This window comes from Aulonocara stuartgranti (assembly GCF_965226115.1).
Source record: "Aulonocara stuartgranti genome assembly, chromosome: 5".
Classification (NCBI taxonomy): Eukaryota; Metazoa; Chordata; class Actinopteri; order Cichliformes; family Cichlidae; genus Aulonocara; species Aulonocara stuartgranti.
In genome coordinates this window covers 38,337,758-38,350,109 of record NC_138943.1, presented here as the reverse complement: position 1 = coordinate 38,350,109, position 12,352 = coordinate 38,337,758, and the positions used below count along the sequence as shown (strand labels likewise).

At 42.4% G+C, this 12,352-nt stretch overlaps 1 long non-coding RNA gene across 1 annotated transcript; it reads left to right on the top strand.

Annotated features, from left to right (window-relative positions):
* The first annotated feature begins 3,445 nt into the window (after positions 1-3,445).
* LOC309707541 lies at positions 3,446-5,637 on the top strand. The gene is made up of 3 exons (XR_014277012.1): positions 3,446-3,523; positions 4,787-4,879; positions 5,015-5,637. It is a non-coding gene; the product is annotated as an uncharacterized lncRNA (long non-coding RNA).
* The last annotated feature ends 6,715 nt before the right edge of the window (positions 5,638-12,352 follow it).

Here is a 12,352-nt window from a genome sequence, read left to right as displayed (position 1 = left end):
CTTTATTCAAATGCAGCTGAGAACAGGTGAGTCTTCAACCTGGATTTAAATAAACTGAGTGTTTCAGCTGATCTGAGGCTTTCTGGGAGTTTGTTCCAGATATAAGGAGCATAAAAGCTGAATGCAGCTTCTCCGTGTCTGGTTCTGACTCTGGGAACTGATAAAAGACCGGATCCAGATGACCTGAGGGATCTGGATGGTTCATACTGGGTCAGGAGGTCATTGATGTATTTTGGTCCTAAACCATTCAGAGCTTTATAGGCCAGCATCAGAACTTTAAAGTCTATCCTCTGACGGACAGGCAGCCAGTGTAAGGACCTCAGAGCTGGACTGATGTGGTCCACTTTTTTGGTCTTAGTGAGGACTCAAGCAGCAGAGTTCTGAATGAGCTGTAGTTGTCTGACTGATTTTTTAGGTAGACCTGTAAAGATGCTGTTACAGTAATCAAGCCTACTAAAGATGAATGCATGGACTAGTTTTTCCAGGTCCTGTTGAGACATCAGATCTTTTATCCTTGATATATTCTTGAGGTGATAGTAAGCTGACTTTGTTATTGTCTTAATGTGTTTTTCTAAGTTTAGGTCTGCATCCATCACTACACCCAAATTTCTCGCCTGGTTTGTGGTTTTTAGATGTATAGATTGAAGTTCTCTGGTGACCTGTAATCGTTTTTCTTTGGCGCCAAAGACTATTACCTCAGTTTTGTTTTTGTTTAGCTGGAGAAAATTGTGGCACAACCAGTCATTGATTTCCTCAATGCATTTACCAAGAGCCTGTACAGGGCCTCGGTCTCCTGGTGACATTGTGATATATATTTGTGTGTCATCTGCATAGCTGTGATAGTTTATTTTGTTGTTGTTTATAATCTGTGCCAGTGGGAGCATGTAGATGTTAAACAGAAGGGGTCCCAAGATGGAACCTTGGGGAACTCCACATGTGATACTTGTCTGCTCAGATGTGAAGTTACCTATTGATACAAAGTATTTCCTGTTTTCTACGTATGTTTTGAACCAGTTTAGTACAGTTCCTGAAAGACCTGTCCAGTTCTCCAGTCGTTTGAGTAATATGTTGTGGTCAACTGTATCAAATGCTGCACTGAGATCCAGTAAAACTAGGACTGACATTTTTCCACTGTCTGTATTCAGACATATGTCATTAAACACTTTGGTCAGAGCGGTTTCAGTGCTGTGGTTCTGTCTAAAACCTGACTGGAAGGCATCGTAGCAATTATTCTGTTTTAAGAAGTAACTGAGCTGTTGGGAAACTGCTTTTTCAATGATCTTACTTAAAAACGGGAGATTTGAGATCGGCCTGTAGTTGTTCATTTGTGTCTTGTCAAGATTGTCCTTTTTCAGAATAGGTTTGATTACAGCAGTTTTTAGTGGTTCTGGAAACACACCTGACATTAAGGAAAAGTTGACGATCTGTAACAGGTCTGACTCTAAAGTCTTTGAGACCTTTTTGAAAAAACTTGTTGGCAGGACATCTAAACAGCAGGAGGAGGAGTTCAGTTGACCTAAGATGTCCTCCAGGTCTTTGCTGTTAATAGGTTGAAACTGTTTCATGGTGTTTAAACAGTTTTTTGGTGGACACAGTACATATCCTGGATCTGCTGTTGATGTACCAATTGCTTGTCTAATTTTTTGGATTTTGTCTGTGAAGAATTTGGCAAAGTCATTGCAGGCCATGGTCGAATGAAGTTCAGCTGCCACTGACACAGGAGGGTTTGTTAGCCTGTCAACTGTAGAAAATAAGACCTGAGCATTATGGCTGTTTTTAGTGATGATGTCAGAGAAGTAGGACCTCCTTGCATTCCTCAGTTGTAAATTATAATTGTGAAGTTTCTCTTTATAAATGTCATAATGAACCTGGAGGTTTGTTTTTCTCCATCTGCGCTCAGCTTTCCTACACTCTCTTTTTTCATTTTTCACCAGTGTGGAGTTTCTCCATGGAGACTTTTTCCTTCCAGAGATAACCTTCACCTTAATGGGAGCAATAGTGTCCATTACATTTAACATGTTAGCATTGAAGCTATTGACGAGCTCATTGACTGACCCTCTGGGCAGGTCAGGTGTTAATGGGAAGACCTGGTTAAAAATTGCACTACTGTGTTCAGTTATACACCGTTTTGTGATCACTGTTGTTGATATATTTGTGTGGGCTGAGATTTTACTTTCAAAGAAAACACAGTAATGATCAGACAGGCCCACATCAGACACAGTAACCTTTGAAATGCTCAGGCCTTTGGAGATCAGTAGGTCAAGAGTGTGTCCTCTATTATGTGTGGCCTCTGTTACATGCTGAGTCAGCCCAAAGTTGCCCAGAGTGTTACTCAGGTCTTTAGTCCCTTTGTCCTGAGGGTTGTCCACATGAATGTTAAAATCCCCAGCAATAATTACACAGTCAAAATCAACACAGATCACAGACAGCAGTTCACTGAGGTCATTAAAAAAGTCTGTGCAGTATTTGGGAGGCCTGTAAACATTAAGAAACACAACTTTGGATGGGGCCTTCAGCTGTAAAGCCACATATTCAAAAGACTGAAAACTTCCAGGAGATAGCTGCTTACATTGAAATGATTCATTAAATAAGACAGCAACCCCTCCTCCTCTCCTGCTCGCCCTGACCTCACTGATAAAACTGTAGTTAGGAGGGGTCGTCTCGATGAGAACAGCTCCACTGTTACTTTGGTCCAACCAAGTTTCAGTTAAAAACATAAAATCAAGGCTGTGCTCAGTGATTAAATCATTAATTAAAAATGTTTTCCCAGCTAGAGATCTAATGTTTAATAAAGCCAACTTAAGTGTTTTAGAGGCATTACTTGTCCCCTCGTGTTTGGGAGCAGTCTGTGGCACACAAGGTATGTTTACTATGTTTAAAGATCTTTTAGAGTGCAGCTCTCTGTGTTTTGACCAGGCCACATGTCTCCTGTCACCTAAAAGTACAGAAATTTTAAAACCTTCTAGTAAACAGGGTCCCAGCTTCTCCTGGGAAAAGTCATCACTGCCATAATCCTCACAGCCCGGACCCTTCACATATCGCATATCAGACTGCGGAGACAGGGCATGAAGAGGAACTAAGGGGGGCGAGGCTGGGCAATGTGACTTCGATTGCTCTGTTGAGGGTGGGGCTCGATGGCGAACCTTTGGCCGCTCTGGTGGGGGGTTTATGGGGGACAAAAAGGGATTGGGACGGGGGGTAGATCTGAGCCCAGCATTGACCCGCTCCATCATCTCCTCAATAGCAGCACAAACGAAAATTTTTGCAGCACAAACCAGCAGAAACGTAGCACAAACGTTTGATACCACTTTTGTTGGATTTGAAGAAGGTGGGGGGGCCAACTTCACTCACATCTTGAATTGGCACTGTTTTGGCGTCCGGGGGCGCGCTGGGGGGGCGGGGATTCCGCCCACATGTATTTGCATATATTATAGAGGTCACTAGTGCTGACCAAGCTGCCATCTTTCTCTCTTCCTGTCTTTCAATGGCTGCTTCAATTTCAGCTTGAACCTCCAAACCGCAAGTAAGTAATAATTTTTTGTCATCTTTTCTTGCTGTCCCACTGGACTGGACATTAGTTTAGTTTTTTTAGCTACATCTGGTGAAGTTGTGGTAAAATGCTGGTATTAGCCTATTCGTCATAGCAAGCTAGCCTGAAGCTAATATTTGCTAAATTTAAGGACACCCGTGTCTCTTCAGGAGTTGGAGGCCGGTGTTCTAGGAGCGGATCTCAGGATCTCAACAGGCAGTGTTGGGCAGTAATGTAATACATGCACCGGCGTTACGTATTTAAAATACAAAATATGAGTAAATGTATCCGTTACAATTACCGTTCAATAGGTGATATTGAGAATACAGTTAGTTTGTTGAAATAAATGGATTACATGGCGGTATTTTCCTGTTTCATATGTTAGGCTATGGTCTCTCTATTTTTGGTAATTCCACGCCGGTGGAAACCCAAACAAAACACGCAATAAGAGCCTCTAAAAATTATTATACAAAAATGATTTAATATGAAGGCAGAGTGTTACAGGCATCGCCCTAAACAATGTAGCCTCATGGGCAGTGTAGTCCGTGCTGCAGGGAGAATGGACTGCCATACCCGTTATGTGTCTGTGAGCGAGGGAGGGAGAGAAAGGAAAAGTACAGCTGTCACGGAGCAGAAACGGGAGCTGGAAGCATGTAAATATAATAATAACCACTAAAGCCAAAATGAGTGCCTGACGAGCCCAGCTGTAAGTAAGCTGTTAAGACTCGACCGACTGTACACTGTTCGTGTTTTCCTCTGAAACAATAAGTCCCGTTGGAGCAGCCTTTCAACGCCTCTCTCTGTCTCTGCTAGCAAACTTGACCCACACAACAAAGTAAAGCTAGTTTTCAGCTACGAGCCGACACGAACTCAACGTATTAGCCAGACTTTGACGTATTAGCCAAAGTCTGTATAGAGGAAAAACTTTGACCTATTAGCCACAGTATTAGCTAATACTCGACGTATTAGCTGAGTATTAGCTACAAGCCGCGGACCTGTTTTATATACGCGCTGAATAGTTTTCTACACGAGATCGCTGCAAAAAGTGCAGCCTTACCTAATGTCCACCTACTGTTACTCATTTATATTAAGATTTTAACATCTAGTTGGTGTTGGTGTGGCGAGTAGCCTTCAGTAATAGTAATAAATCACACAGCAATAGTACATTCATGTAGTTGTAAAGTATTCAGAATATGTTACTTCTTTAATCTTTGGTGGAATACATTTTAAAATTAACCTTCCCAACACTGTCAACAGGTTAGCACCTCATACCACAGTGCAGCAAAGCAGTCTCATGAGCGCTGGGAAGGACGAGCCCAGAGCCCAAAAGTCAGTGCAGGAGATGACAAGGTTAGTAATTGAATGGTGAAAATTATACTTTTAGTTATCTTGATTGGCAAAAGAAAAGTAAATACAAAATCTGCTTCTCACATATAAGGCATTTCCAAGATTTTTTTTTCAAAACTTCAATTTCTTTCATTACAGCTGTCCTGTGCCAGATGTTCTGTTGACCCACAGTGAGAGGCATCATTTCAGAAACACCAGGAAGACTGAAACTCATCGCCAGGATCAAGCAGGGCTCGTGATCTTCACCAGCAGCTCCCTCACAAGAAGGATAAACCCAGAATTTCATGAACACTGATGGAGACCTTTGCTTTGCTTTGTGTAATGTTAGAAGTACTCAGATAATCCTCAGAGGGTCTGGACTTTTACATAATAGAATAGCTTTAAGTCCTGTAGAAAGTTAAAAATATGTTGTGCTCACTGGTTACTCTGGTATGAATGACTCTGAACTACTTTATGATAAATAACACTATTGTCAAAAAACAGTGAAATTCCAGATCACAAGTTTTTAGTTCAAACACAAGTAACAGCCTTTGACTTTAATCAGGTTTTATTTAATTGTGTCAGAGAAAACATGTGCTCTTCATGTAGCTGAGTACATTCAGTGTTTAAAACAGAAGTTGTGCAGGTCTGAGATCAGCAGTTTTCTGAAACACCAAACTGAGGTCCTGTTAATGCTGATGTGTAGTGACACAGTTACAGGGGTGATTAATCCTTTTGACTTTTTGTCTTTAACTTTATCAATAAAACAGCTGCAGCTTTCACTGACAGCACATGTGGTACTTTAACCTTTGTACTGTTTTCTTCAGTTAATTTTGGAGTTACTACAAAGATTGAAGATATAGGATAATCTGTCTGCTGTCACTGGGTGGTGCTGAGGTCTGAATCTGAGGACGGCTCCTGTAATCACAAACAGAACAGAATCATCACAAACTGAAATATAAAGTTTATCTCAAATCTGAAATAGAGCTGATCCTTCTCCGTTCTCACACACTCGGGATCTGAAGTTGTTCAGTCCTACAGTTCTGCCGACAGCTGTTTATTTTTTTTTATTTGTTTTAAAGGCCTTATATCAGGGGTGGGCAATTCCAGGCCTCGAGGGCTGGTGTCTTGCAGGTTTTAGATCTCACCTTGGGTCAACACACCTGAATCACATGATTAGTTCATTACCAGGTCTCTGGAGAACTTCAGGACATGTTGAGGAGCTAATTTAGCCATTTAAATCAGCTGTGTTGGTTCAAGGACACATCTAAAACCGGCAGGGACACCGGCTCTTGGGGCCTGGAATTGCCCACCCCTGTCTTATATACTAACACATTTTCTAATATCATGTTTACCTTTGAGTTGTTGATGCTTTATAAATGGACATCTGCAAAGATGAGATGATGGAGCAGGTTTCAGTCGAGGTTCAGTCTGCTGCTGCATCCTGGTCACAACATACAGAGGTGTTATCAGCTCAGTATTGAACAAGAAATATTAATGTTTCAAATTATTTGTCCTAAAGGATGCAAGCTGTACAGAGTACTGCACATGTGACTTTGTGAACATAACTCAAAAATAATTCGGACAGTTTTTTAACCTGAATATTTGTAACAAACTCAGTAAAAAAAAAAATGCTAAAAAAAATAATCAGAGGAAAAAATTAACATTTTAACTTAAGCTGCCAAGCGGAAGTAGTTGGTTTCAGTACATAAGTATCGGGCTTTGCTATTTAATCCGTAGCTATTGACTAATGAGGGGTTACTGAAGTGCCAGCTTTTTAAAAGTTGGCGGTAATGTCCTTCCACATGTGGAAAGCGACAGAAAACATGCTGCTGTTTGCACATATTTAATAATCAGCTCTGCACAGGAGCAGAAGCAGAGTCCAGCCTGTTGCTCTTACAGTATAATACTCATAATAAAAGTACCGTGGTTAGTCACTGAGCAGCCCGGTGCGTTTCTCTTGATTTCTTTAGTCAGGGTAAATTCATTCAGGTTAGCTAAACGACCTTTACAAAACAAGTTTCCCCGACAGCCGAGTGCTCATCTTAGCTGGGACCTAAATTACGGATGAGCTTACAAACACATTTAACTTAATGGTCGTGTCCAAATTCATGGGCTCATCCTCCTGAGGACCCGGTGTTCCAGATCTACTGGCGTTTAGATCAACTGGTGTTGGTCGAACAGATGTGTGGTAGTCTTGCGTTCCAGGAGCTGCTACCGACAAACCAGCAAAAAAACGCCAAATGTGTCACCTGTGACACTTGTGAGGTTGTCTCAAACACACTCCGTCAGTCGTGATGCTGTCGAACAACAAAATGTTTAAAAATGTGGCGAGTTTACCTGGTGATATCTTCATGCGCGACGCGATCGCGAAAACAGCAAACAAGTAACACCATGCCGATGTTGTTCACAGGACAGCAAGAGTAAACGATCGGGAGACTCTAGTCGTCATTATAGTTTCCCTCGCACGGTTTATTTCTCCGGTTTCAGCGTTTTTGCTTCACAACTAAAGCGAGCAGTTTACTTTGTGCACTAACATGGACTCGAGTCAACCAACGCCACCTCTGGCCAAGTGCCACAGCCTACAGCCAGATCAACCTGTGACACACATCTGCACCACGTTTGAATTCGTGTCATGCACATTTGTACCTTTCAATTGTGTCTGTTTGTGCATCATGCAAATAAACCTTTGGAAAGAATGAAATGACACTAATATTTCACTAGTTTTGTAACATCACATGTCGTTAGCGTAGTCTGTCTGTGTCTTTACTCTGCAAACAAACATGTTAGAGTTGGTTGTGATATACAGTCTGCATAAGTGTGGTCAATCTAATAAACATTTGTAAGGAGATGGCAGTTACTGTGAATGTACAGCAGGTGATTAGTAATAAACAGTCAGACAATGACTCTGACAATCTCATTCAATCTTGCAGATTGAATGCACCTTCTGTGGAAAGTGGTACCACACAGTGTGTGTGGACTTTCCCTGTGCAGAAGGCGACTACAAATGTTGTGGGTGCTAAATAAACAGAAAAAAGTGATCCCTGTTGTCTTTGCTTACTGATTGTTTTTAGTGTTGACAATCCACATTGCTGCCATTGCATCTTTCAACATGTTTGTGGGTAGATTTGGATGTACCAGGGGTAAGTGCAGCCACTCAGCCTCTACTCACTGTGATCATAGCAGCAGGTGCAGATGTGTCAGTAGGCTGTGGTACTTGGCCACAGGTGGCAGCAGTGGACTGACCTCCATTGGAGACTGCTCCAGCTGCTGTGTGATAGTGGATCTGCTACAAATTGAAGATCATAAGCAAGTTTTGGAAATGAACCCTTGTATTATGTTGAAGAACAAAAACATGACATTGATGTTGTTGCGGGTCATTTGACCCGTACTGTGTAAATCCACTCAGAATTATCAAGAAACTGCAATAAACTGCAATAAAACAATAGCAACTTTATTTCCCATCAGATAAACATGTAGAACACAGACATACAACAGTTAGACTTTCCATAACTATTTTAGGAACAATTTGGTTTTTCATTCTTACAAACACGTATTTTGAACTTGCCCAACGTTCTCAGTTTTTCAATGCTCAACATTTTCAATTTTGTCCACATGATGGACAGAATGTAACGGTGTGCTTTCTGCAGATGTACTTCTTGCATTTCTCACAAAACGTGCTTGTTTTCAAACAGGAATCTTCCTAACTAAGATTTAAAACAAAAGATTTCTACGTCTCCTACAGTCTCACAAACAGATGACAAACCAAGCGACACACCTGAGTCACCGACTTTCTTAAATCCACTCACTCTCACTGGCTGTTTATTACTAATCACTGTGTAACTGCTGTGAATTCACAGTAACTGCCGTCTCCTTACAAATGTTCATTAGATTAACCACACTTATACAGACTGTATATAACTACCAACTCCCCAGCCATGTTGATGGATTGCCTATATTGGCTGGAAATATTAATTTCCAGGGAAAAGACACAGACAGACGATGCTTACAGGATGTGATGTGACAACACTAATGAAATATTGACGTGTCATATTTGTCCAAGGCGTATTTCATTGTTATGGGAAAAGAGAATATCAAAATCATGATGACCAATTGGAGTGGTGATTTCTATGACTTTGTGTATATAATTTGGAATTTTGTACAAATGTAGGCCAATAAGGAATATATGATATCATTTCATTAATTTCAAAGGTTTATTTGCATGACGCACAAACAGACACAATTGAAAGGTACAAATGTGCATGAAACGAAATCAAACGTGCTGCAGATGTGTGTCACAGGTTGATCTGGCTGTAGGCTGTGGCACTTGGCCAGAGGTGGTGCTGGTTGACTCAGGCCTCAGGTCCTCCTGTCCGGTAGTCCAATTTACTGAAGAACACCTCAGGCTGTCACTTTGAAACAGTCGGTAATGTAAACGCTGGACCTCTCAGCATCTGCCATTCCCGAATGCAAGTTTGTCCGTGACCGCAGCCGCGTGGTCAGCGTTTTCTCCAGTCATTCGTCAGCATTATAATATATGCAAATACACGCGGGTCAGAATCCCCGCCCCCCCCCGCACTGATTATTAATACTGAATTTATAAACTGGTCTACATCAGGAAACAAGTACATTATTTCAACACTGAGTCTACCAAAGGTATCAGAAATTCACTGATCTCTTTTACTGAGTAATACTGTTCATCTTCCTGTGACAAAGTATCTGAAAACTGAGACAGTTTGTCGTCATACTTACGTACTTATACATACCTGTTCCTGTTCGCACTTATTTTCGCTTTGTGTCACTGGAGCTGGGCCTGTTGCCTCACCTTCAGCAGCATCACTTCCTTCTTCCTGTTGTTTTCATTCCCATGGTTTTCTAGATCCTGCTTATCAATGTCATTTACATTACATTCAAAGTTACCGTTTTCAGTATTGGCTGCCACAGCCTGTAGGTCCCGAGCCTACAGGTAGGTTGTCACTGACAGCGTTACCTGTCAGCTGCTGCATGTCGGAGCTACTCTCCGCTGCCTTCTCACTGTGTGGGCATGATGAGCGTATATGCTGAACATCACCACACTCAAAGCACTTTATGTTACCAGAACTCATATAAACTCTGTAAAATGTATTCTGATACATAAAATGACACCTCCAAAGTTCCAGAAGGGTTATTCAGGTAGATAAAGGCCTGTCTCCACAGAGATTGGACGTCCTGCAGTCTAGCATCTTTGCAACCCATACGAACAGTTTTAAACCTGTCGGCAAATTTTCCAAAACCTTTTCAATTAGTTTCTTCAAGTACCCCTGACACAATATCCATTGTCGATGGATAGGTCACAAACAGGTCATCTAATATTAGGCCCTTCTCAACCAGAAAATGCAGAGAATTTAGCAGCAGAGGAGCCAGGAAATTTTCAGAGGGGTGGCAAGATTGATCTGTGATCATTTTTGTGTGGCATACAAAAAAGTGCTACTTAAGGTTCACCTTTGCTTGCAAAGGCAGGAAATATGGCCGCGAAACTGGCATTTCGGTGCCGGAAGCAAGCTGCTGCATTTGCGAATGAGGGATGGAGAGAGAACCTGGCATCGGTGATGATGTTACACATACTTCGATTACACACAGGGCGACCGTGGCTCAGGGGGTTGGGAATTGCATCTGTAACTGGAAGGTCGCCGGTTCGATCCCTGGGCTCTCTGTCCTGGTCGTTGTGTCCTTGGGCAAGACACTTTACCCTACTTGCCTACTGGTGTTGGCCAGAGGGGCCGATGGCGCGATATGGCAGCCTCGCTTCTGTCAGTCTGCCCCAGCTGTGGCTACAACTGTAGCTGCCTCCACCAGTGTGTGATTGAATAGTGGTATTGTAAAGCGCTTTGGGTGCCTAGAAAAGCGCTATATAAATCCAATCCATTATTACTTCCGGTATGATGGCGCCTGTGTTTGGCTCTGCCTTTGCCGGTTGTAGTTTGTCGCGCTCTACTACTGTTGTGTTGTTTTTTTCTGCTCTACTGTTCTCACTCAGTTTTAATGATGTATTTGCGGCCCTGGTGTATGATCGCCTGGCTTTGCTATCCATCCGATCCTCTATGATGCCACACAATGTCTTGTCGTCCTCTGGCATTGTCCACCCTCCTCCATTAGCTGGATCCTCGTCAGGCGATTTCAGTGGTCCCTCTAGACCACGGAGAAGGAGAGGGAGAAGGAGAAGAGGAGGTATTCAGGTAAAGCTCAGGATGTACTGGCGGCGTGGTTTGGCTGGTAAGCGACGTCGAGCGTGCGTTGTCTCCTGTGTCCAGAAAAGCTCCATGGAGGGCGACTTGTTTTCCACGGCCCTGTTTGGATACGCTGGGCCCGGCTCTTTGAGACCGTGCCACCTCAGGAGGGTTTATCCAGACTCTTCTGCGGGCTGGCTTTTTCCTCCCTTGGTGAGTGGATTCTACGAGCGTGACGGCTCAAACCCTGTGTATTTACGTCCCTTAACTCGAGCCTCTGCAAATAATGACGAGGCTTCTAGCTCACTGAATATGGCGCATTTTAACACTCGATCTCTCTCTAATAAATCATTCTTGTTGAATGATTTTATATTATCTAAAAAACTCGATTTTTTATTCCTGACTGAGACCTGGCAGCGGGATGTAGACTACTCGTCACTTATTGAACTCTGCCCAGATGGCTATACTTTTATTACCCAGCTTCGGTTGCCTGGTCGGGGTGGTGGGCTTGCCGTGGATTTCCAGGACCGTTTCTCCTGCTGCGCCTTGAAAACTGGACTTTTTCGTTCGTTTGAGCTGCAGCTGCTTAAAATTGGTAACAAGGACCCTTTCTACTGTGCTGTGGTGTATCGTCCACCTGGATATAAGAGGTTATTTTTATCGGAGCTCAGCGACTTCTTATCCGCTACTATGAGGCTGTCTAGAGTGCCTATAGTTGGGGACTTTAACATTCACGTTGATGATGACTCCGACCTATTCGCCAGAGACTTTATGAACATTATGGATTCTTTTCATTTGACTCAGCATGTGTCCTACACACAGCAAAGGTCACACACTGGACCTTGTTTTTACTTTGGGTTTAAATATTGATTTTATTCGCTCTGAGGACATTTTTATTTCTGATCACTATGTTATTGTTTTTAACTTGTCTTTTAATGAGCCTTTGTCCCCCGTCAGACGGATGGTTAGCTCTCGCATCTTAAACTCCTCCACAGCGGAGAAATTTGTGGATGCTTTTAACTTACAGCTATCTCCTCAAAATGGTGTTGATTTCTCAACCAGTCTTTTTAATAATTATTGCCTTTCTGTTTTAGATGAAATTTGTCCGGTTAAGACAAGAAGTGTTTCTGCCTCTAAATCTCCTCCTTGGCTAAATGACAGTATTTGTTGTCTAAAATGTGATTGTTGTAAATCGGAGCGCAGGTGGAGGAAAACTCATCTAAATGTTCACCTCCTCTATCTTAAGGACCTTTTAGCTTCTTTTAATAATGCGATCAGAGATGCGAGGGCT